Consider the following 23,232-nt stretch of genomic DNA (forward strand, 5'->3'; position numbering starts at 1 on the left):
AAATAGAATTTTCCTCCAAAAGAACTGAAACACCTTGATGTCCCAAAAGCCGGGATGAAAACAAATTAATGGCTCTGGTGTGAAAACATAAGGGAAGCACATGTTGAGTACACACTTTTATACAAATAGGCCTTTGCAGATTATGCTGAGTGCAGGTTTAGACAGCATTTACAGTGTATTCTGCTCAAGTGTTTAGCTGCAGACATCTTGGCACATTGCTTTTGCATCACTTTTCCACTCAAAGAAGAATAATGTCTCCCTTTTGCATCCATTATTAATCTAACTGACGGAGTTTGGTGAAACTACTTGCTGACACAGGTTGACATTACAATGCATGGGCTGCAGTGTCTGCTGCAGTGCTAATGCAAATTAGATGCAAAATACAGTACTGTTGATTCCTGATGTCGAGGCGATATTGGCTTCAAAAACCAGCCTTTAGGTTCTCCTCGTCTTATTATCAACTGGCATTGTGTTGAAATGTGTCTGCCAGGACGTAGCACACTTGATTAGAAGCCAATGAATGTGAGGGTGAATGGCCTCAATGCTGTTTCTTTGACTACTGCGGCAATGAAACTGTTCCAGACTGCAGACAGACAAATGAGGTCTGTGGTCACAGTTGTCAACAACTCAGTTTTTTGGTGCTGATTTTAGATCTTGAATTGCAGCTATTCAGACGCCAGCCAGATGTCCGTCTGTTGCAGTTTGTCAGCCACCTCTTAACCCCATTGGATGTGACATAGCATGTCATATTTCTTGATTTTAACAACATATCATATATACATTTTTTTTCTTTTTTTCCCTTCTTCTTTTCTTGCCAAAGGTCACAAGTGATACATGTGCTAAAACCCCTGACAGCGCCTGCATCTTTGTCAACGTATCGTTACTACAACAGAGACAAAGCTGTCCCTGCCCCGTGGGCCCTGTTCTCAGGAGACTGTTACTGTAGTTGTTGATGTGCATCTTGCTGTATGTTTGCCCGACTGTAGTAAAGAAACAATTAGCTAGGTAACCTCCTGTATACAGATTTGAAGATTTTGAATAGAGTTGAGTAGAATTTTGTTTATGGTTATTATCTTAATGATAACACAAATATAAGAAGATAACCTTTTGTTACTATCATAAAGATAAGTATACAAGCAATAAATAGATTAATAACTGTAACACTAAATTTTCTAATGTTATTGTCATACATGCATTTTTTAATTGTCTAGATTAGATTAGATTAAACTTTATTAATCCCTTGGGCAGGTTCCTCCGGGAAATTCAGTTTCCAGTAGCACAGCACCAACAGAAGTTGCATGTTACAGATACAATAAAGGGGAATGAGAGTAAGGATATAAGCATAAATATGCCATATATACATATACACATATATAAATACAGAATATATAATATAGATAAATAGAAATACCAGTGGATAAATATCAAGACCAGTGGATAAATAGGAATGCCAGTCTATTACTTATCTTCAAATTAAAACAGAAACAAAAAACAAAAACGAAACAAAAAACCAAAAACAAAACTGGATAGACTGTTGACTCATCTTTAACTGATTAACTTTATGATGAATATAGGGTAACATAAATATAACTCATTTGTGTCTAGCTGAAATAGATAGAGGTGGAAAACAGAAAAAAAAAAGTTATTCAATAACCCTGTTCTACACAAATGCAGGGCATATCCGCCTTATTCTGCTGTGTTAACTTTCATATATTCTGTCTTCCTGGTCACACAGCATGATATAAATAAGCTGGCTGTCTGACATCAAATATTTCTGTTAAAAAAAGTTTTTCACATGCTTGATGTAAAAAAAGGATATCTGTATCAACTGTAAATTGCAAAAAAACACTTTCTTTCCATGCACACATGTAGTGCAGTGACTTGTACATCAGCTTGTTGACTCAGTTAGCTGCTGCTAAATGGTCAAACCAATAAAATGTTCATTTTCATGAGCAGTTCTACACCACACCTTTTCAGTTCTTGGTGTTTGGCCAATTTTGTAATAGCGCTGCTCATTATTCAACAGTGCACAAGCTAGAAGACAAACAGTGTGCACATTAAAGTGCTTCAAAGCCACAAGCTGACTAAAAATGAGTGCTGGAAGACTTCCCTTTTTTGTGCTCAGTTATTCTCAGTGAGTTTGGAAAGTAAGGGTTTTACTTTCAAAGGGATTGCAGGTTTTTTTTAAATTTTATTTATTTATTTTTAATAGAAAAAAGAAGATAAGTAAAAGAAAAGTGAAAGTCCAGTAGATTCAAACTCTTCCTTCCACATTCTCTGTTGTCCCCCTCAGTTGTAGCCCCTGGTGCATGTTATGTGTTTAAATAAATGGCAGATATGGCCAGTGTGCACATTAGGTAATGAAAAATGTTACATAAAAATTCTGCTGCATTTATCCCAATTATAGATAGTATTTAGTATTTAGTATTTATTTATTTATTGTCATTGTCAAGAACAATGAAATTGCGTTTGGGGCTTCCATACAACCCCAAAAAAAGAAGAAAATAATAAATACCCCTTAAAACCCAAGTGTACATATTTAACCCAGTGTGACTCCAATGCAATAAGACAATCCTTAGCAATAATGTTCGTAGAAATTCAGACAAAGACCCGAGAAACATGACAAAATACAACAATGCAACCCATTCAATATTATTGTACTGTGAGATATGATATCAGATATGATAGTTATCTATTTAAGAAAGAGGGGGGGGGGGGGCAGGAGGGGGAAGAGAATAAAGATATGATGCACCAATGCAGACCAGTTCATTGCTATTAAGAAGTTGGATATGGTTATTGTCCGTGAGAGGGGGGCAGAGAGTTCAGGAGCCTCACAGCCTGTGAATACAGGCTGTTGGCCAGTCTGGATGTTCTGGCCTGTATAGACCTGTACCTTCTCCCTGAGGGCAGCAGATGGAAAAGGTGGCGCGCAGGGTGATGTTGGTCCCGCAGGATACTGTGCACCCTCCTCAGACAGCGAGTGGGGAAGATATTACTGATCTCTGGCAGACTTGTTCCAATAATTCTGCCAGCTTCTTTCACCACCCGCTGGAGTGCTTGCTGATCGGCCTTGGTGCAGCTGGGGAACCACACTAGAAATCCATACGTCAGAACGCTGCTGATGGCACAGTTGTAGAAGTTCAACATCAGAGATCTGGGAATGTGTGCGCTCCGCAGTCTCCTCAGGTAGTAGAGGCGCTGTTGGGCCTTCCGTACAACTGAGGTGATATGGTTGCCCCAGGACAGGTCCTCGGTCACAGTTACCCCCAAGAATTTAAAACTGCTCACCCTCTCCACCGCCTCACTGCCAATGAAGAGAGGCAGATGGTTGTTATGACCCCTCTTCCGGAAATCTACAATGATCTCCTTGGTCTTTTTGGTGTTTAAGACCAAGTTATTGTCGTGGCACCATGACTCTAGTTGTTGCACCTCTGTCCTATAGTTTGTCTCATCATTGTTGGATATAAGTCCGAGCACTGTAGTGTCATCTGCAAACTTAACAATGAGATTGGACGCGCAGGAGGAAATACAGTCATGGGTGAAGAGAGTGTATAGCAGAGGGCTCAGAACACACCCCTGAGGGGCACCGGTGTTGACCACAAGGGTGGAAGAGGTGTTCTTACCCACTCTGACACTCTGTCTACGGTTAGTGAGGAAGTCCACAATCCAGTTGCACAGAGAGGAGTTAAGTCCCAGTTGGTGGAGTTTGGGACGGAGTTTGTATGGCCGAATGGTATTAAAAGCCGAGCTGTAGTCTACAAAGAGGAGCCGTGCATAGGTGTTCCTGTGTTCCAAGTGCTTCAGTAATGTGTGCAGCACTGTGGCAATCGCATCCTCGGTTGACCGGTTCTCCCTGTATGCAAACTGGTGCGAGTCCAGGGATGGTGGAAAAGCAGCTCTGATGTGTTTAATGACCAGTCTCTCCAGGCATTTGGCGGGAATGGGGGTGAGTGCCACAGGTCTGAAATCGTTCAGACATGTGACATTTGACTGTTTTGGGATGGGAACGATGGTTGCTGCTTTGAAACAGGATGGTACCAGTGAACAGGACAACGAGGTGTTATATATAGAGGTGAAGACGTCCGCCAGGTCCGCAGCACAGTCTTTTAGCACCCGGCCCAGCACTCCATCCGGCCCGGCCGCCTTCCTGGTGTTAATGCTCCGGAACACACGCCTCAGCTCATGAGTGCTCAGGACCGGAGCAGGGTCGGTTGAGGGGAGAGGGGACAGGACAGGGTCGGTGTTCTCCCTGTCAAAACGGGCATAAAAGAGATTTAGATCCTCAGCCAGAGTAGAACTGTCGGCTGAGGGTGATGGTGTTCTTCTTTTGTAGTCCGTGATAGCCCTGATGCCCTCCCAGACCTGCCTTGGGTTTGTGTTGTTCTCAAACCTGGCCTCGATACGCCTCCTGTGCTGCTGCTTGGCAGTCTTGATGCCTCTTCTCAGGTTGGCCCTGGCAGCACTGTATGCCTCCTGGTCCCCGGATTTGAAAGCGTTGTTCCTTGTTCGAATAAGTTGTTGAACTCCGTGTGTCATCCAGGGTGGATTATTAGGGAACACACGGAATCGTTTCCAAGTTGTTACATTGTCCACACAGAAACAGATGTAGTCCAAGACAGTGGAGGTGTAACTGTCCAATGCGACACGATTGTCAGTGTCCTGCACCTTGAATACATCCCAGTCTGTGCAGTGGAAACAGTCCTGAAGCATCGGAATAGCATCCTGCGGCCATGTTCTCACGGTTTTGGTTGTAATCCCAGTGCTCTTGATCTTTTGTGTGTATATTGGGTGTAGCAGAAGGGAGAGATGGTCTGACAGACCCAGGTGGGGATAAGCCTGGGCTCTGTACGCATTCGCCATGTTGGTGTACACCTGGTCCAACGTTCTATCTCCTCTGGTAGCACACTTCACATTACGGTGGAAATTGTGAAGTACAGATTTCAGGTCCGCGTGGTTAAAATCCCCAGCCGCAATAAAGACACTGTCCGGGTGTGCTACCAGGCTGTTATTGATGCTGCTGCTCAATTGTGCTAACGCTAGCTTAGCATTAGCATCTGGTGGAATGTAAACAGCGCAGATGTAAACGGCAGAAAATTCCCGAGGGAGATAGAATGGACGGCACTTTAACACCAACAGTTCTACCTCTGTACTGCACAGTTTTTCAGTTACCGTGACGTTCGTGCACCAAAGGTTGTTAATATAGATGCACAGCCCCCCGCCAGTCTTCTTACCCGAGTCCGCAGACCTGTCGGCTCGATAGGCGGTGCGGCCTGCTAGATCGATAGCCGCATCGGGAATGGCACTGTCCAGCCAGGTTTCAGTAGCTAAAGAGAACTTTTCACAAATTTGCTTCACTGATTCAAAAATTCCCATAAAAATATATGTCTAAGGCAGCGGTCCCCAACCCCCGGGCCTTGGACCGGTACCGGTCCGTAAGTCGTTCGGTACCGGGCCGCGAGAGTTGAGGCTCAGGTGTGAAATGTATGGTTTTCTGGGTTTTTATCGGTTTTCAGCGTTATTTTGTTATCGTTTTTATCGTTTACTCGGTTTTCCTTGGTCTTTTCACATGTGTTATGAATAAATTTTCTTTTTTTCGGTACCGGTCTAAGGCATAGAGTCTATCATTGTTACCATGACATACTGGACACGGAGCACAAATTACATCCACTAGAAGAAGAAGACAAAAAAGAAAAATGCTTCAATACACCATAAACCATAGTGCTTTCTTTGAAGGTTAAGAGCAACTTCATCAGCAGCACATATTACACTTGTAATTTCTGTTGATATGCTATCAACATAGCATAGCTTTTATACGATATCATCTCTGTCATATTAGTAAACCAAAACAAGATGGCATTTAAATCATAGATTAACTGTAGTTGATATTGCTGCAGATAACTGCAGGTTTCTTTTTTAAACAATCTAAAACACAGTCATGTACTCGCTTTTCTTCTTTCTGAAATAACCACAATTTGAACCTGAGGTGTTAAGTGGATTCATTGATGGGAGAAAACAGTTGCAGAAGAGCTCAGTATCAATCAGACGTACTCCAGTGACTATAAAGTGGAAATGAGATGTGGATGGAATAAACTTTTATCATAATACAGGTTTAAACCAGTGGGGTAAACCTATGTATGTGCAACACCTCTCTTTTTGACTTCTCCCCTTGGTCTATCTAAAGGCAGAGTACAATATTCCAAACTGCAAGGCCACGTAGAGTGATGCTAAGCTGCAGGGAGGCTGAGTGTGACTGCTGTGAATACTGCTGTGCCAGTGTTTGTCAATGATGTATCGTGTGTAGAACGAGGCAGCAGCTTGGGGGTAGATTACTTTCCTAAACAAGGCAACGGTCTTAGAGGGTGAGTTATGCTCTGGCTATTGGTTTCTCTTCCAGGGACCCTTGACAGCAGTAGCATCTTAATACTGGCTACAGACCATGGCAACAGATTCCCTGCCAAGTGGCAGCAGCCTGGCTAGTCTGTCCTACTGCGTCAGAGAAGCTAGACCTAGAATAGGAAAAAAAAAAAATAGGGATGTGCAGAAAGCACAGTATTTGATTTGTACTGATTAATGCATTTGTTTTTGGCACATAGTGAACAAAGATAATAGAAAATTGTGTTATTATAACTTCTAAAATACTACTAACATTACCCATAACAACAACAACAACAACAATAAAAACCTTGAATATGAGAAAATTTAAATTCACTTAAAAGAAGGAAAAACACTAAACATTTATATGAGTTTTATAGTATAGAAAACAGCACAGGCTCTTTGCACCTTTGATGTAGTTTGAAGCAGAGTGTTATGGGATTGTGGCAAAAGATTTGGAAACCCGAGTTTTAAAGATTGAGAAGCTACAAGGAAACATCAGTGCTTCAAAGAAAACTGACATAACGCATTGTCTTTCTATTAAGTGATATTTAATGCTATCATTTCTTTCAAAATATGCTTGCCATTCGAAATTACTAACAAATAAATATGATCTCAAAGACAATGTTGCCAGCAGACAACAAACAACATTATCGACTTGATGGATCTTTGTCTGTGACTTTCTAATAGGCACAACTGCTTTCAGCCCTGTTTTGATTTTCTCTTGCATCTAAGAAATATCTTACTCTTTGGCTTCTGAAGGTTTTATGGCAATGCATTTTCTTCACAAACTAGTTGCTAGCTTTATACGTATGCTGTCTGTGGCTTAATGAGAGTAGCAATGCTGAATTATGGAACAAATCTGCTGTCATGTGTGTTGTGCAGCTAATTATGACCTGACAATAGAATCAAAATAACATGGAGTATATTTAAGTTTAAGTGACACTGATCAGTCCTTAAGTTAAAGTTATGATATGAGCAAAATAAGAAGTAAGGTGACATTTTTATAGCTCTACAAAGTTTAAAATTGGAGGAAGTTGGGGTAAATGGATTAGTCAAACCAAGACAGATATCAACAAGGAAACCCATTGTGCCGGGAAGATTTAAAACAATGTTATAGTCAACATTGTTTTCTAACAATGACCTTTCCATAATCTTTACTATGTATTGAGTACTTGAAAAAGAAAATTTTTAAAGTCTTTGTTTGAACACAGCCCACTTTTTGTAATTTAACATATAATATAGTATTTGCCTATCATGAAGAGGTTGCATATTGTCTACTGCTTATTTGTAGCACATCATACAGCTAGTATGTCCTCATGGCATTGAGGTTATATCAAGGTGAGCAAGGAAGGCAGTATTTGCCCAGTGAAATCTAAAAATACACACCAATTAAAATCAAAGTGAAAGTGATCTTTCTCCTTGCATCTCAAACAGTGTTCTATCCCAAAAGCTTTAAATTAACTGTTTGCACCATCGTCTAAATTAATGTCATCTTTTGGCAACAGTAATTTATTACTGTCTCTAGAAGTAGACTTAACCCTATTTGACTCATCCCCTTAATAAAGGTTTGTTTATCAAGCTGAGAGACCGGCAGTTTTTTCTTGCTGTTTGCACATTTTTGAACTCTTGGTCTTTGATGGGAAGCTGATGGCAGATTAGTGTGTTAGAGAAGCTGCAACTGGCTCTGCTGAGTTGTGTTCTGAGAAGTCACAATCTGCACATTGTGTAGAAAGAAAAGCTAGTATTAGCAAGTAATGATAATGCTAGCTAATGCTAATGCTCTATAATTCATCATCTCAACATGCAAGTTTTCTGTTACATGTTGGCCAACATAAGAAACTTAATCATCTTATTAGGATGTTAATCAGGAAAGCTTTAATGATGGAGAGAGGATGTCAAACAGCCAACATGTGCTGGCTCGGCAGTCATTTTCAGATTAGCATCTATGAGTACTTACACTTTTTTGACCAAGCGCACTAAGTTTAAGCAAAAGTCACCACACACCACCACCTTATGGATATAAAAGGATAGGGAGAAATAATCTAAATGGTAATTTATATCACAGGACCAGAAAGCCGAATGAAAGAGCAAAAACTGTAAAGCTTGCTTTACTGAATTATTGCATTTACTTTTTGCCAATGTTCCGCAAACAAAAATTGAATCATAAAAATCTCACCGACTTCCTCTGACAAATGCAGAGGCAGGTCTGGGATAATGTCATCAGAAAACACAGTCATGTGCAGTCATGTAGGATACATTTTCCCTGTAAGTAGTCGATAACTGCAGTTACAGCAGATACATAGCACATGTTTATCAAACAAAGTCAGTGCTGACATTCAGCAAAATTCACTCTTGCTCTCTGCTTTTCTTAAACTGCCTGCTTGGCAGACTCACCTTGCCCTAATATAAATTTCCTGTATTTATTTGTTTATTTTGGCTGAAAGTAATTGCTGCACATTTCCAAACCTTTTCTCCTCTCTTAGACCCGGCATCCATGTGACAGTCTGTTCTCCCATTGGCTTGCACATGGCCATGATAAATTAGCTTAATGCCGTGCAAATATTAATCACATTGTCACCGCAGCTGAGCAGGGAAGCAGTTTAGTACCGCAGCCGCCATGCAGCCTCATTTATCAAACCCCGGAGCTCTCCTCCTATGCTAACCCTCCTGCTTGCTGTCTCCAAAACACAAGCTGTTCCCACCCAGTTTTCTCTTGCCAGAGCTGCCTTCAACCTTTTCTTGAGTGGCATAGTTTGCTCAGATGTAACATGGCTGCCTCAGACTCAAAACTCAAACCAAATCTGCAAGCTAAATTATTTTGTAGTTTAAAAGTCAATACCAGAGAAATATCTGCAAAGAGATATTATCATCTATTCATTTGCAGTAAAATTTAATGAAACGATTATAATTGTAAATATTTCTAGTAAAACTCAAAATAAATGCATTTAGAAGTAAGTAAATGGAGATGAGATGCAAAAAAAATACATTTTTAAAACTTCAGCAACAGATGGAGATTTTTGTCACAACTGTAGTTGAAAGATGCTTGATATGAATTCCTCACCTTTTGTCAGTGTCTGTGGGTTATACAACTGTACTTGGGTTATTTTTTGTTATCTCTGCCCTCAACTCAGCCTGTCGTGCCTGTGAAATGTAATGGCAACTTGCAAAATATACTCCAAGATATTCACAATGCCTCTACTCACAAATAATGAATGCAAAAATGTAAGTGCGGCAAAAATGATTACCATTTGGGACTGCCATTTAAAACCATGGAAATGGAGTGTTTATGCTAAAATGCAGTAGAGACATTTAAAAGTAGACTTTCACAAATGATACTGTACCTGAAGCCTCAAACTCGAATGTGAGGATTTTTGAGATGGAGATGAAATTTTGCACATGCTACAAAAATAGCCTGTACATGTGGGAATATTCTTAAGGGCAGTCTAGCATGGATCTGTTGTTCACTCCAGGGATTTTCAAATCATCAGATAAAAATCATTAAATGTATAGTTAATGAAGTATGGTAGCAAATCAGCTGAGTAAAAACCTAACAGTCCACTCTAGTGTCTTTGTTCACTTAAAAAAAAATGCAGGGACAAAATAGCCCATCCATCTAGCCATCCATCCATCCTGGTTCAGGTCACAGGGGCAGCAGGCTGAATAGAGAAGCACAGACTTCCTCAACCCGGCCACCTCTTGCAGCTCATCCGAGTGGAAACCGACTTGTTCCCAAGCCAGATGAGAGTTATGTAGTGTCCAGCGAGTCGTGGGTCTGTCCCCTTCTCAGAGTAGGAGATGCCTGGAATGCCTCGCCTAAGAGGCGTCTAGTTAGATGACCTCAGCTGGCTCCTGTCGATGTAGAGGAGTAGCAAGTCTACTCTTAAATGGTTGCATCCAGCTGCCCAACCCTTGGAAGGAAATCAAGGGTACTGTGTTCCCTGTCTGGAACAGGGTTACGTCCTACACTGGGGCTTGATCTGGGGTAGAGGCTTGAGGGCGACCTAAACCTATAGGGCCTGGCTGTTCTCAGACTGACGAAATTACATAGGTCCGTCCTCCTTTGGGTCCATCACCCACATGGAGGACCATAGGGTCTGGTGCTTTGTGGACTGGGTGAAGGTCAGAGGAGTTCCCCCGGCTTCCATTACTCTGTAATGTGTCAAAATAATCTGATTACTCAGGAATAAGTAAAGAATTGCAGTTAATGAAATTAAATAATTACATTACCTGTTCTAATGTCTGCTATCTTCTGTTAGTATGATCCCATTCTAAAAGGGTTATTTATTTTATTTCTGAATTATCTGTTATTTGTGGCAAATTCTGTGTGCTGCCTCAATCAAAAAGTTTAATTAAAAGGTTTCATGAATGAAAATAAAGAAATAAAACTTAAGATAGCCTCCATGAATTTAACACATGAATATTCAAACACTTGTATCTGGGTGTACAAGATAAACTGGATATGGTTTGCCAGGAAAATATGATAATTTAAAATGAAAGAAAACACAACTTTTTTCTCATTCTGTCTTTATTTGGCTTAATGTGGCATTTTGTAATTATTTGGCTTTATTCTGGACATAGTGTTTTGGTACTGTGTGCCATATGCCTTTGGCTGTTTACGCAGATGGCAAATTATTTTGGATTGGCGATCTACAAGGTGTTATGGATTACAATGTGTGTTCCATTCAGATTTTGATTGACTTTAACCTTGAAGATCATTGAAATCACTGGAAACACTTTTTACCTCCCAATGCAGATTTTGTTATTGGAGAATTGTAGGATCAGGAAATTTAAAGAGTTACTATGATTGTACATAATTATATGACATGCACTGCTCCAGAAGTAGAACTTAGTTTAACAGCCTGTTACCAAAATATAATGATGCTGCAGATATTCTACCTATAGCTTCCTTTATAGCTGCAAATCTCCTTCAATATCCTGAGAGACTCTCTTTTAACTTATCAGAAAGCTGCTAAAGAGGCTAAGTCCTCCTACATATCTTTATATTTCTTTGTTAATAAGATTTCCTCCCTGCAGTCTGTCATTCCACCTCCACCTTTCAATCCCTGTGTTTCTCCCTCGTGCCAATCTGCCTTTAACCAGTTTGAGCTAATCTCTCTTTCTCAGCTGCATGAAACAGTCTGCAAGGTCAAGTCTACCAACTGTTCCACTGACGCTATCCCCTCTCATCTTCTGAAGCAGGTCCTGGACTCAGTTGGACCTGTCCTTCTGGTCCTGATCAATGCCTGTCTCAGCTCTGGTTGTTTCCCAACACTTTTTAAGCATGCTGTTGTTCAACCTCTCCTCAAAAAGCCTAACCTGGACCCATCTATACTCTCTAATTATAGGCCCATCTCCAATCTGCCCTTTCTGTCCAAAGTACTGGAACGAGTTGTCCTCAGGCAGCTCCAGTCATTTTTAGACAACAACAATCTCTATGAGAAGTTTCAGTCTGGTTTTAGAGCTCGTCACAGCACTGAAACCGCCTTACTGAGAGTTTTTAATGATTTGCTTTTAACTGTAGACTCTGGTTGTTCTGCTGTCCTAGTAACCTTAGACCTGACTGCAGCCTTCGACACTGTTGATCACAACATACTGTTATCCCGCCTAGAACACTGTGTCGGTTTGAAAGGTAATGTCTTAAAGTTTTTCCAGTCCTACCTGGATAACAGGAGTTTTTCTGTTCACCTCGGTGAACTGTCATCTCCCAGAGCTCCTTTAACTTGTGGTGTACCTCAGGGGTCCATTCTAGGCCTCCTGCTGTTTACTCTGTATTTGCTCCCTCTGGGCGATGTGCTGCGCAAACATAATGTGTCCTTCCACACCTTTGCTGATGACATTCAGATCTACCTCCCTCTGAGGTTAGACTGTAAGGACTCTCTGCAGCCGTTATTCTCCTGTCTGTCTGACATTAAGACTTGGATGGCTCTTAACTTCCTACATCTAAATGAAAGTAAAACTGAAGTCATTGTGTTTGGGCTTCCTAAAGACCCCAACCTTTCCTTTGATTTTATGGGACCCCTAACTTTCAAATGTACTTCCTCCATTAAGAGCCTCAGTGTTACTTTTGACAGTGCTTTTAAATTTGATAAACAAATCAGCTCCGAAGTCAAGGGATCTTTTTATCATCTACGGATTTTAGCTAAAGTCAAGTCCTACCAGTGCAGGAACGATCTAGAAAGGGTGGTCCATGCTTTTATTACATCACGGCTGGACTACTGTAACTCCCTTTATGCTGGTTTAGATCGTTCCTGTCTGCATCACCTCCAAATGGTGCAGAACGCTGCTGCTCGCATGCTGACCGGTTCAAAAAAGAGAGACCACATCACTCCGGTCCTCTGCTCTCTCCACTGGCTCCCAGTTGCTTTTAGGATTGATTTTAAAATTTTACTGCTGGTTTTTAAGGTTCTTAACGGTACTGCACCTCCTTACCTGGCAGAGCTTCTTAGCATTTACCGCCCCAGGAGATCTTTGAGGTCAGCAGACCTGATGCTTTTAGATGTTCCCAGGTACAGATTAAAGACTAGAGGAGAGAGGGCTTTTGCTGTGGCTGCACCCAGACTGTGGAACAGTTTACCTCCTCACATCAGATTCTCCACAAGCCTTGGAACTTTTAAAACTGCTCTTAAAACTCACCTCTTCTCATTGGCCTTTAGCAAGGTTTAACTTATTGTTTTAATTTATTGTTTTATCAGTGAGGTGTTTTATGTACTTGCGTTTTATTGTATTTTATATTTGTATTTTATTGTACAGCACTTTGGTCAGCCTTGGTTGTTTTTAAATGTGCTTTATAAATAAACTTGACTTGACTTGACTTTATTCTGGGCTCCTGCAGGATTCCTTCTAATTTTTGCTTTATTGTAGGAAATCACCGTTCTAGAACAGGGTCTTATTCAGTGGTACCATAGGGAGTGCTTTACCCATTAGTGGGCAGTGCAGTGACCTTCAGAAAGTCCATTCATTACCCTTTCCTTTGTTGGACTATCTATGGGAATGGAAGAAATTATGGGCAAAAATGAACCAAGCTTGCCAGTTCAGATCATACTTGGAATGAACAAGAAAAGAAACAAAAAACAAAACCAACCAAATAATGACACATTATAGTCATGAGCTTAATTGTTATTTAAATACATCCTCATATTAGGATTTCATGAATTCTGAAAATAATAAATTCAGTACATGACCAACCATTTCAAAAATGTACAAATATTTTCATCTGAGTTCCTGTAGATAAATAAACTCCAAATTATATTGTTGTCTTTAAGTTAAATGAGTGCTCATGAAAGATTTAACCTTGCAATTAACATCCAGAATTAGGGCTTGACTGCTTATGTCTGAACTTGACATGTTTTAGCGGCATTGCTACAGACAAGAATTGATGTGCTTTAAAGTTGCACTGTATATATTTGCACCGCTGGATGTAAGTAGACTGTAATAGACTAGATTGCAGTTAAATGAATTCTGCTTTCTTACCACTTCCAATTCAACTGTGCAATCCTAGCTACGTTGGCTCACGTCTGGAGTGAGTGTAGGCAACATATCAACTTCAACAAACCAGTTCCTGCTCCTTAAAAAATATTTAAGGCAAACAGAAATAATTGTTTGGAAGAAACATTTTCTTCTTATTCTTTTTTTAATAAGTGAAAAGGTACAAAAGCTTTTTTGTGTTTTTTTTTTAAAATGTGATGGCCAGTTCAGGTTTGAGATATGACCCCAATTCTCTATTAGACAGCTTCGCTCCTGATTTAAATTGATGAACACGTTAAAAAAATTAAAATCCATGACATAATGAGTTGTTTTGAACGTTGCTCAGGCCAAGAAATCCAGTGGTGTGGTTAATTTCTGTGAGTGGGACATATGGTTCAAAGGTTGTGTGCATAAATGCACAGTACTGGTGTTATTAGTAGAGTTTTAGGTTGCTGTTCCCGATCAGTGTGCCAAATCTTAAACTTTTGTTGAACTAACATCAGTTAGAGATATCAAGTCAAATCACCCAGATAAATAAGATTAAGATAATTGACTTAATCTTAATACATTACTACATTATTTCAATACATATGTGTACTTTTTAATCGCTGCTTTCATCACAACAAGGTAAGTCACAGTAGGTTTCACTTCTCTGCAAGTACGAACATACATGGAGCTGTATGCAATAAACAGACATGACAGGCTGGCGCTTCTCACGTATGCCCATCGTTTGCATGTCTTTGTGGTGAGATTCATTAATTGGTTTAGAGAAGAAGAGATAGATGGCTGAGATTAGGTTCCCTCACACCACTTCAACTCTCCCTTGTGTTTCACCCTCTCTCTCTCACCACCTCTTATTCCTGAACTTTCTACAAGCAAATTGAGTCAGGCACCTCTTAATTAGATTGTTTCTCACTGCATTTCTAATATGTGACTAATTAGAGGAAGACAAAAAGAAAGGGAGATTGCCGAGCCTTGCACCAGAGCCGCATCTGAGGGTTTATTAAAGAGACAGTCTGTGGGTCAGTCAGCAGTTACTGAATTTGAATTTATAGAGAGGAAGAGTGTCTACAAACCTTGAATCAGCCTGTTTGAGCTTGTATAAGGAAACAGTGTTTCACAATGGTGTTGCCATTTACAAAGAATGTAGAAAAATAATTACACGTTTCAAATAGAATAAAAAAAGAAGATTACAGATGTAATTTAACACATTTTGTAGCGGTACTGGGTTTACAGATTACTGCTAAAAGCAGTGTTCTGATATCAAAAGTTTTTAAGGTAAACTGTTATCTTGGATTTGGTAAATGTTTAAATATGCAATTGTAACTCTCTGGTGCCACCTTAAAACCTGTAGTCGGTAATAGGACATGATGTCGTCGGTAAACAGGAAGCAAGTCTGTGAATTAAGGAGAAGGTGTCACTACCCGATCCGTACCGGAAACCCGATCCGTACCCCGCATGCGCAAAAGGTGTCTACTTCCGGTTGAAGCGTTTTACGATAGTTACGGGTCAGAGTATCTGTTAAGATGTTAAGAATAATAAGTATCTCTTAAAATGTCTCCAATAATGAAACATTTCAATATAATGTAGACAAAAACGAAAAATAAAAAGATAGTTACGGATCAGGACTCCCCGATCCTTACTGCGCATGTGCAAAGTCGGACCGTACAAATCGGGTCTACCTGTTTCCGTACCGCGCATGTGCAGGGGTTTTCTTCTTCTGTTCGTTTAATGGCAGTTTACTCCCCAGTGTACGAGGATACTGCCACCTGCTAACCAAGCGAATGAACCCTATTGTAAACTGAATTAGCGTCATTACAAACGTGTGTTAAATTTGATTTAGTGATAGTCGAGTGTGTTTATGCTTGTCTGTGTGGAGAGGATTGATTGGAATAGTGATGATGATGTGCGCTATCACTGTCAATTGTCAGTAAACACTTCATCTGGCTGATGAATCTTCACATGACATATTACAAAGTCTGTATTATTAACTCTGTCATTAGGCACCATTCTTCTTATTTTACGGCGCTGTTGTTCAATTGGGGAACGCTCTCTGTTGAGGAGAAAAGCATGGATTTGTTTGTATACGGATTATCCATTGTTTAAATGTCCCGGTAGTCGAAAAGGAGGCAGAGCTGTTGAGAAATGCAAGGAGCTAACTGGGCGCTAACCGTATCATTCAAATATATTGAATGTCGCAATGTTGGCAAAGAAAGGAAGTGATGTAAGATTTGCACATGCGGGGTACCGATCGGGTTTCCGGTACGGATCGGGTAGCGACAGAAGGCATGTGCAGCATGGTGGCCTTAGCCAGATAAATCCAGTGGCATCCATATACATCCTATGCCTTTGGTAGTATTGTGGGTATGTATAGACTTGTTTTATATTTTATGTGCATGTATAGACCACTTTCTTTCAAGTAAGTTCATTTTTCTGTAAGTTTAATGATAAAACCAATCTTATGCAGTTTATGCTAGCAATCGCTTATGGAGCTAGTTAAAGGAGAACAACAAACGAATTGGAGGCATTCATTACTTGTTAAAATCATAATTTGATGTTTGTATTTGAGTTAAAAAGGGAAGTAATTCATATGAACATTGCATGTTGACATATTAAAAAAAACTGGGTTAATATATTTTCATCGTTATATATGTACATGGTGAATAAGTACAGTGATCATGCCTTGTACTGTTTGTTACAGTTTCACCTTCCCCTGTGTCAATAAACCTGTGAACCGGGAATCGTGTCATCAGAGTCTTGATGTGGGGAAGGAGTTTAGCTGACTGCCCAACCATAGCAGAGGCAGTACAAGCAGTCTGTGGCAATTATTTGGGTACTTAAATAAGCAAACAATTTAAAAAACAAGTTTTTGTTAACTGTATTGGAAAATTTAGTGTTTCTATTATAGCTCACCAGACATGTCAAAACATATTAGTAAAAGTCATCTCTAGACCTGGAGGACCAAAGGAAAAACAAAACAAAACAAAGAACAATAATAAAAAACTAAATTAAGACTTAATGTTTTAAACTTTATATAGTATAACTGCATAACTACATTATTGGTAATATTACATCCAAAATATTTAATGTAATATACACAAATTTTGGACACACCTTCTCATTTAATGTTTTTTTCGTTATTTTTTTACTGCTTTCTACACAGTAGATACATACTGAAGACATCAAATACATGAGGCAAAATATATGGAATTATGTAATTGAAGATGTATGCAAAAGAAAAAGATATATAAATAACTCTGAATATGTATTATATTTTTGATTCCTCAAAGTAGCCAGCCTTTGGTTTGTTGACAGCGCTGCAAACCCTTGGCCATCTTTGAAAGAGCTTCATGATGTAGTTACTTGAAACGGTTTTCACTTCACAGGTGAGCCTTGACAGGGTTCATTTGTGGAATTTCTTGGCTTCTTAATGAGGTTGGGACCATCAGTTGTATTGTGAAGAAGTCAGGTTGGTACACAGCTGACAGGCCTATTTGACAATGGTTAGAATTCACACTATGACAAGAACCAACTTTAAGAAGCAACTTTAAGAACTGAAGGTCAGTCAGTCTGGAAAATTGCTAAAACTTTAAATGTTTCCCCAAGTACAGTCGCAAAAACCATCAAGCGCTACGATGAAAATAGCTTACATGAGGACCGCCCCAGGAAGGCAGCCAGCCGCCAAATCAAGACATGCCATGAAATTGCCAGGTGGAGAAAAACGATTTGTCACTCCAGAGAACACTGCTCTGTAGCTCAAGTTTGGAGGTCTGTAGCTGTTGATTCTGCAGAACCTGGTTGACCCCTGCGCACTCTGCGCCTGAACCTCCGGTTACGACGCTCTTTGTTTTTACATGGTCTACAACTTCGTGGCTGTCATTCCCAATCACCTCTACTTTGTTATAATACCACTAACACTTGACTGTGGAATACTTCGAAGTGAGGGAATTTTACAAGTAGACTTGTTGCACTGGTGGCCAGAGGTGTGGACTCGAGTCACATGACTTGGACTTGAGTCAGACTTGAGTCATTAATTTTATGACTTTAGACTTGACTTGAAAAAATGTTCTAAGACTTGTGACTTGACTTGGACTTTTACACCAATGACTTGGGACTTGAATTGGACTTGAACCGGTTTACTTGAAAAGACTTGATATTTTACCCCAAATATAAAATTTAACATGCATATTATATAGAGATTGAAAATGTGACGTCATTCACGGGTAGAACCGCAAAGGATTCTGGGAACTTGTGGCAAGCGGTACTAGCGCACGCAGGCTTTCAATTAAAATCAGTTATACAGCGATAAAAAGAAACACAAAAATGTCAAGAAGCTGTTGTATTATTAACTGCAATAGCCGGTCGCATGACAGCCACGGGAAGCCGACGAGTAAAGAGATCGGATTACGTCGTTGAAGAGAAATTGTTCAAGCCATGTTTCCGAAGTAACAAAGACGCGATGGGTGGCCTGGATTGCAGCCATTCAAAGATCAAATATAACGTCCCAGAACACTCCAGCTCACAGGTTAGTCTGCTCCAAGCATTTACACGAAGGTCAGTGTTTTTTAGTAGTTAATACATCATTTTTCTTAACATAATTGGTGATATAGGTTACAAGCAAGTCTGACGCTGAACAGAAATTGTCGCGCTATGCTTCTTTATTTATTGTGCATAAATAGTGAATTGTCCTGACACAATATTGCGTTTCGCCTCTGTTATTATGGCACATTGACAAAAACATATACTTTTATTCACAGGATAAAACAGGTTTTTGTATCACTAATTGTCCAGTACGATTACAGCATACAGTATTATTGTCACTGCTACATTTCTGTAACGCGTACCAGAAATTATTTCCACTACACTGTAAACCCGAATGTTCAAAGTAATTAAACAGATTAAGTAGTGTATACTCAAAGTCTTTAAAAAGTTCTGTTAACTTAAATATGTCAAGTTCGTATAACATGTTCTTCTTTTTGAGTAAATGAAACTAATAATATTTGATTGAATTTAACTATTTCTATATTAAGTAAGCATCACTTAAAATAATAACTTAAGCACAACGTAACACAGTTAAGTTAGGACATATAAGAATGGTAAAGTCCTGTTATTTTTGTTGTTTCAAGTAGGTAGGATTTAATAATAAACTTAATTTATGTAGCACATGCTAAAATACAATAAAATCTCAAAGTGTTTCACCAAATAAGTAAAATCAAATTGTCTTAAATGCATTAGTGGAAGACAAAATGTATTTATTTTAATATTCATTGTTTTATCACTGTGTCCTACATATATATTTTTAATTTTTTCCGTAAGTGTTGAGCAGCTGCAGGAATCAATTTTTATTCCGAGTTAATCTCTGATTCACCCTCCGAAGCGGAAGGCGGCGCTAATGAGCATTAATACGAAACACAGAAGAAGTAAAGGTATATGGGCGGGAACAGCACCAAAGAGGCAACACGGACGACTGGAGAAAGTTGGACCTAACGGCAGCAACTAGCATCACTGGACTTACAGTAAGTTTTCAATGTTGATATTAGTTTATTGTTAAAATACGAATATTTAGTTGTATTTTGGGTGCGTGTCGAAAAGAATAGCAGAAATGTCGGTCCGTGTTTTTTATGTGCTTTGCTGCTCTCCCCGAAGGAAACTTTGCGCTTGCAGAGCTAGCATTAAGTTGTTGTAATGAGGGTCGCAGGCTGTTTAAAAAGTTAGATACTACTTGCTCTAGAGGTGGCGCCCGGTCGCCTAGTATGAAACAAAGTATTTTAATCTCTCTAAATTTTTAAACCCCCTCTCATGACTCAGAATAGTTGGGTCCAAACAAGCCCGTTGTCCCTGCAGTTACACAACGGAGATGCCTGTCTGCAGTGAGAGTGCTTTCAAGCAGTTTTCTTGTTAGAAACGCTATATTTTAAACTATATGTGCAGGGTTAGGGTTGTGAAGGAGCTCTTGGACCTCTGGCCTGCTCTAAAAATGGAGTCTGAGGTAATATGGATCAGCTCTCTTTAAAATGAAAATTGTAATTCTTACTCATGTGGCAGCTTTTTGCTGCTTTATAAAGATGTGCGAGATTCTTCAAATTGAACTGTATTGTCCTTCTGCTGTAGTTGTATGCAGAGTTTCAGCGGATTACAAATCAGAACCTGCCCAATACATTCTACGCTGAACTTGACCGCCATCTTCCTCGACTGATGACCTTATTCAGCCAGGGCATCAAAAACTGGGAAGACAGCAGATGCCCTGGTTGAAATTCTAAGAATTCACAATGAACAGGTAATAATAGATTGTTACACATTTCATAGGTTGAACCAGTGGAACATTGGACAGGTTCAATGATTTAAATGAGCTTTTTGAATTTTGCTATTACTCCACTTTGTGTTTGCTATTTGTCTGACTGTATTAAAGATGTGAACAGGTTATTTGTGGACATATGTTCTGATTTGACTGTTGTTTTTGTTGTTGTTCAGTAAACTCACCAGTATATAAAATTCTGTTTTTATCTGGAAATAGGAAATCCATGATATCCACACCAAGTGCACTACCGTTCTCCCTGCCCTTCCTGTCTATCTGCATGAGGATGTCTCTGGATTTTTCAGAACCTGCACTGTGAGTGTCCTTAAGTATCTAACAGATACTACTGTGTATATAAACAGTGCATCAAAGTACAAACATGTATTTTGATGCACTGTTTGGACTTACCTTTGTTTAGTCTACTCCTGTGTATTTCCTTTAGCTTAGTTTCAGTCTATCTCACACCACTTGATTCTCTGGTGAATTAGCTGATTTATGTGTGCAGAACATGGATCTTCTGTTTTTCACCTCTTACAGTGAGACTCAGGTCTCCCTTGTAAAAGAGGTATTGGATCTCAGTGGGAGTTGGTAAAATGAGAAATTATATGTCGTCTGTTGTATTTCTTGGGTTAGATTGTGATTAGTATCTCTTTTTCATTAATTCAGGACGAATCTGATGAGTTGGAGCTTGATGGTGTTGAAGTGGCCCTCTTCACTGTCATCAGTGACCATGACACAACAAGTCCAGTTCACTACTAACCTGTGAAAATCTCTGTCGTCATTGTAAGTGATGCCGTGTTCAGTCTCCCCAGATTTGGTGAAGCCTTCCTAGTAATGTTTGGACTGATCTATGCACTTCACCTCAGCTACCCCAAAGCCCTGACCAACACTTTAGAATTTACTCAAAAGATTTTATTTGGTCTAGAAAGTGGTAAACTGTCACCCAGGTTACAGACCCTCAAGAATGACTTGGTTATGTAGGAACTCATCTGAAAGAAGGATGCAGGGTGAAGCATTATAAAAGGCTAGTTCAAAGTTCTCTCCTTTCATCTAAATAATGCCTCAAAACATTATTAGATTACTCTACAGGTGTTCAGCCAATAGGTCCAAACTATACAACGTGCCTTTGTTCTCATTAACATAATGCAAAGCAACACTAATGTTTTGTATGTTTTAATGTTTTTCGTAATACTATTTCCAAAACATTGTGGGCTGCGCAAGATGACCTAAATTTCACTGTTTGATACTGGTTAATGTAAAACAAATAGCATTGTAATCCACTCAAATTGCTGCCTTGTTGTCTTATTCAGATATTAGCCAGAGAGCCAAAAGCACATTTTGATATTATTAATTATTATTTTTCATTACTCTGACAGTTTTCCTGACTAAACAATTTTTGGTCTACTTATTTTAATTTATAAATGTTTTTGTTAATTATTTTTAATTTATGTAATTTTTTTTAAAAATGTATTTAATTTCAACATAGTGCTAAAAGGGAGCAGGCAAGATACTGTTCAATGGCAGATGTTTATGACTTTTGCATATTAAGTTACCGATACTCAGTGTAATTGAGGCAATCAATTGCCTCAAAAATTTTAAGTTTTGGGTCACATGTTTTTAAGTATCAAGTAGTCAACATATTTGACTAACGTGTACTTAAAATAATGACAACACAAACTAATAAACATTTGAGTTTTGTTAACATAAAAATGTTGTAGTTGTGTACTTATTTTTTATAAGTTCTGTGAACTTATTTCTTTGAATTTGTAAACTTGAAACTTTAAGTCATATTAACTGCAAATATTTGAGTTGACCGTTCTCAAAAGATACAAGTACCATGTAATCCAAACTTTTATGTTCTGGAAAAATTTGGCTTTTGAGTTGATCAACTCAAAAAAATTGAGGCAATCGATTGCCTCAATTTTTTTGAGTTCTGGTAACTTATTCGGGTTTACAGTGTACTAATTAATTACCGTTGAGCTCAAAGGTCCTATTAATAAACTGTTAAGGAATGTGTATTTATGACGACAATTTGTGAGACTGGTAAACTTATGATACGTACGATGGTCTTTCGTTCTACACGGTGCATTTCAAGGTCCTGTACCCATCCGTAGGTAAACTGTACCTGGGCTTGTTGCAGTGACCTGAAGTTACTAAACTTCATGAGTGTATGCACTCACTCCAAGAACCGTATGATTATAAATATGCATATAAATATGCTAAGATGAGATAGCTGACTTCATCTAACTAGCAAATGTTGTCCAGGCTACGTTGGTGATACAGTTTTTTTTTAATATGTATGATATTTTTGTCATGCGATTTTAAAGCTGGTCCTACAAGCGCATCCAAGAATAACATGCAGCTTATCTCAGAACTGTTGGTGAAAATTATTCTTGGAGCTAAGTTTAATTGAGCTGCATTTTATAGAGGTGCAATTTCACAATTTGTGTATATTTTCTAAGTTCACTATTTTGTCATGTGTTGAGAAAAACACAGATTTTAAAATTACATGGTCTAATATTTACATTTAGCATATAACTGCAACATTATTTTTTCGTTTGTTTGTTTTTAAAGACTCGAAAGGACTTGAAATTCAAAGTTTCAGACTTGTGACTTGACTCGGACTTTTACACCAGTGACTTGAGACTCGACTCTGACTTGCCTGACATTACTTGAGACTTGACTTGAGACTTGAGGATAAAGACTTGAGACTTACTTGAGACTTGCAAAACAATGACTTGGTCCCACCTCTGCTGGTGGCATCCTATCATGGTACCACCCTGAATTCACAGAGCTCCTGAGAGTGACCCATTCTTTCACAAATGTTTGTAGAAGCAGTCTGCAGGTCTACCTGCTTGATTTTATACACCTGTTACTATGGAAGGGAACACCTGAATTTAATGACATGGATATGTGAGTGAATCATTTTAACAGTATGATGCATTTATGATGCATTGTGTTTTGTATTTGTATTTATTATTGCTCTAACTCGTTCTGTGAAGCACTTTGGCATACCTGTGGTTTTTTAAATGTGCTATATAAATAAAATTGTAATATGTAAGTTTAACTGTAACAAAAAATCAAAATCAATTGTAAAA

General features: G+C 39.0%; 1 long non-coding RNA gene across 3 annotated transcripts; it reads left to right on the plus strand.

Annotated features, from left to right (window-relative positions):
* The first annotated feature begins 18,804 nt into the window (after window positions 1-18,804).
* LOC308392576 lies at window positions 18,805-21,526 on the plus strand. Of its 3 annotated transcripts, XR_013970834.1 has the most exons (5): window positions 18,805-19,355; window positions 19,771-19,828; window positions 19,951-20,116; window positions 20,354-20,449; window positions 20,801-21,526. It is a non-coding gene; the product is annotated as an uncharacterized lncRNA (long non-coding RNA). The 3 variants fall into 3 exon arrangements; XR_013970835.1 differs by having other exon boundaries at window positions 18,814-19,828; XR_013970836.1 differs by lacking the exon at window positions 19,771-19,828 and having other exon boundaries at window positions 18,863-19,355.
* The last annotated feature ends 1,706 nt before the right edge of the window (window positions 21,527-23,232 follow it).

The sequence above is a fragment of the Rhamphochromis sp. 'chilingali' genome (genome assembly GCF_963969265.1).
Source record: "Rhamphochromis sp. 'chilingali' genome assembly, chromosome: 2".
NCBI classification, from domain to species: Eukaryota; Metazoa; Chordata; class Actinopteri; order Cichliformes; family Cichlidae; genus Rhamphochromis; species Rhamphochromis sp. 'chilingali'.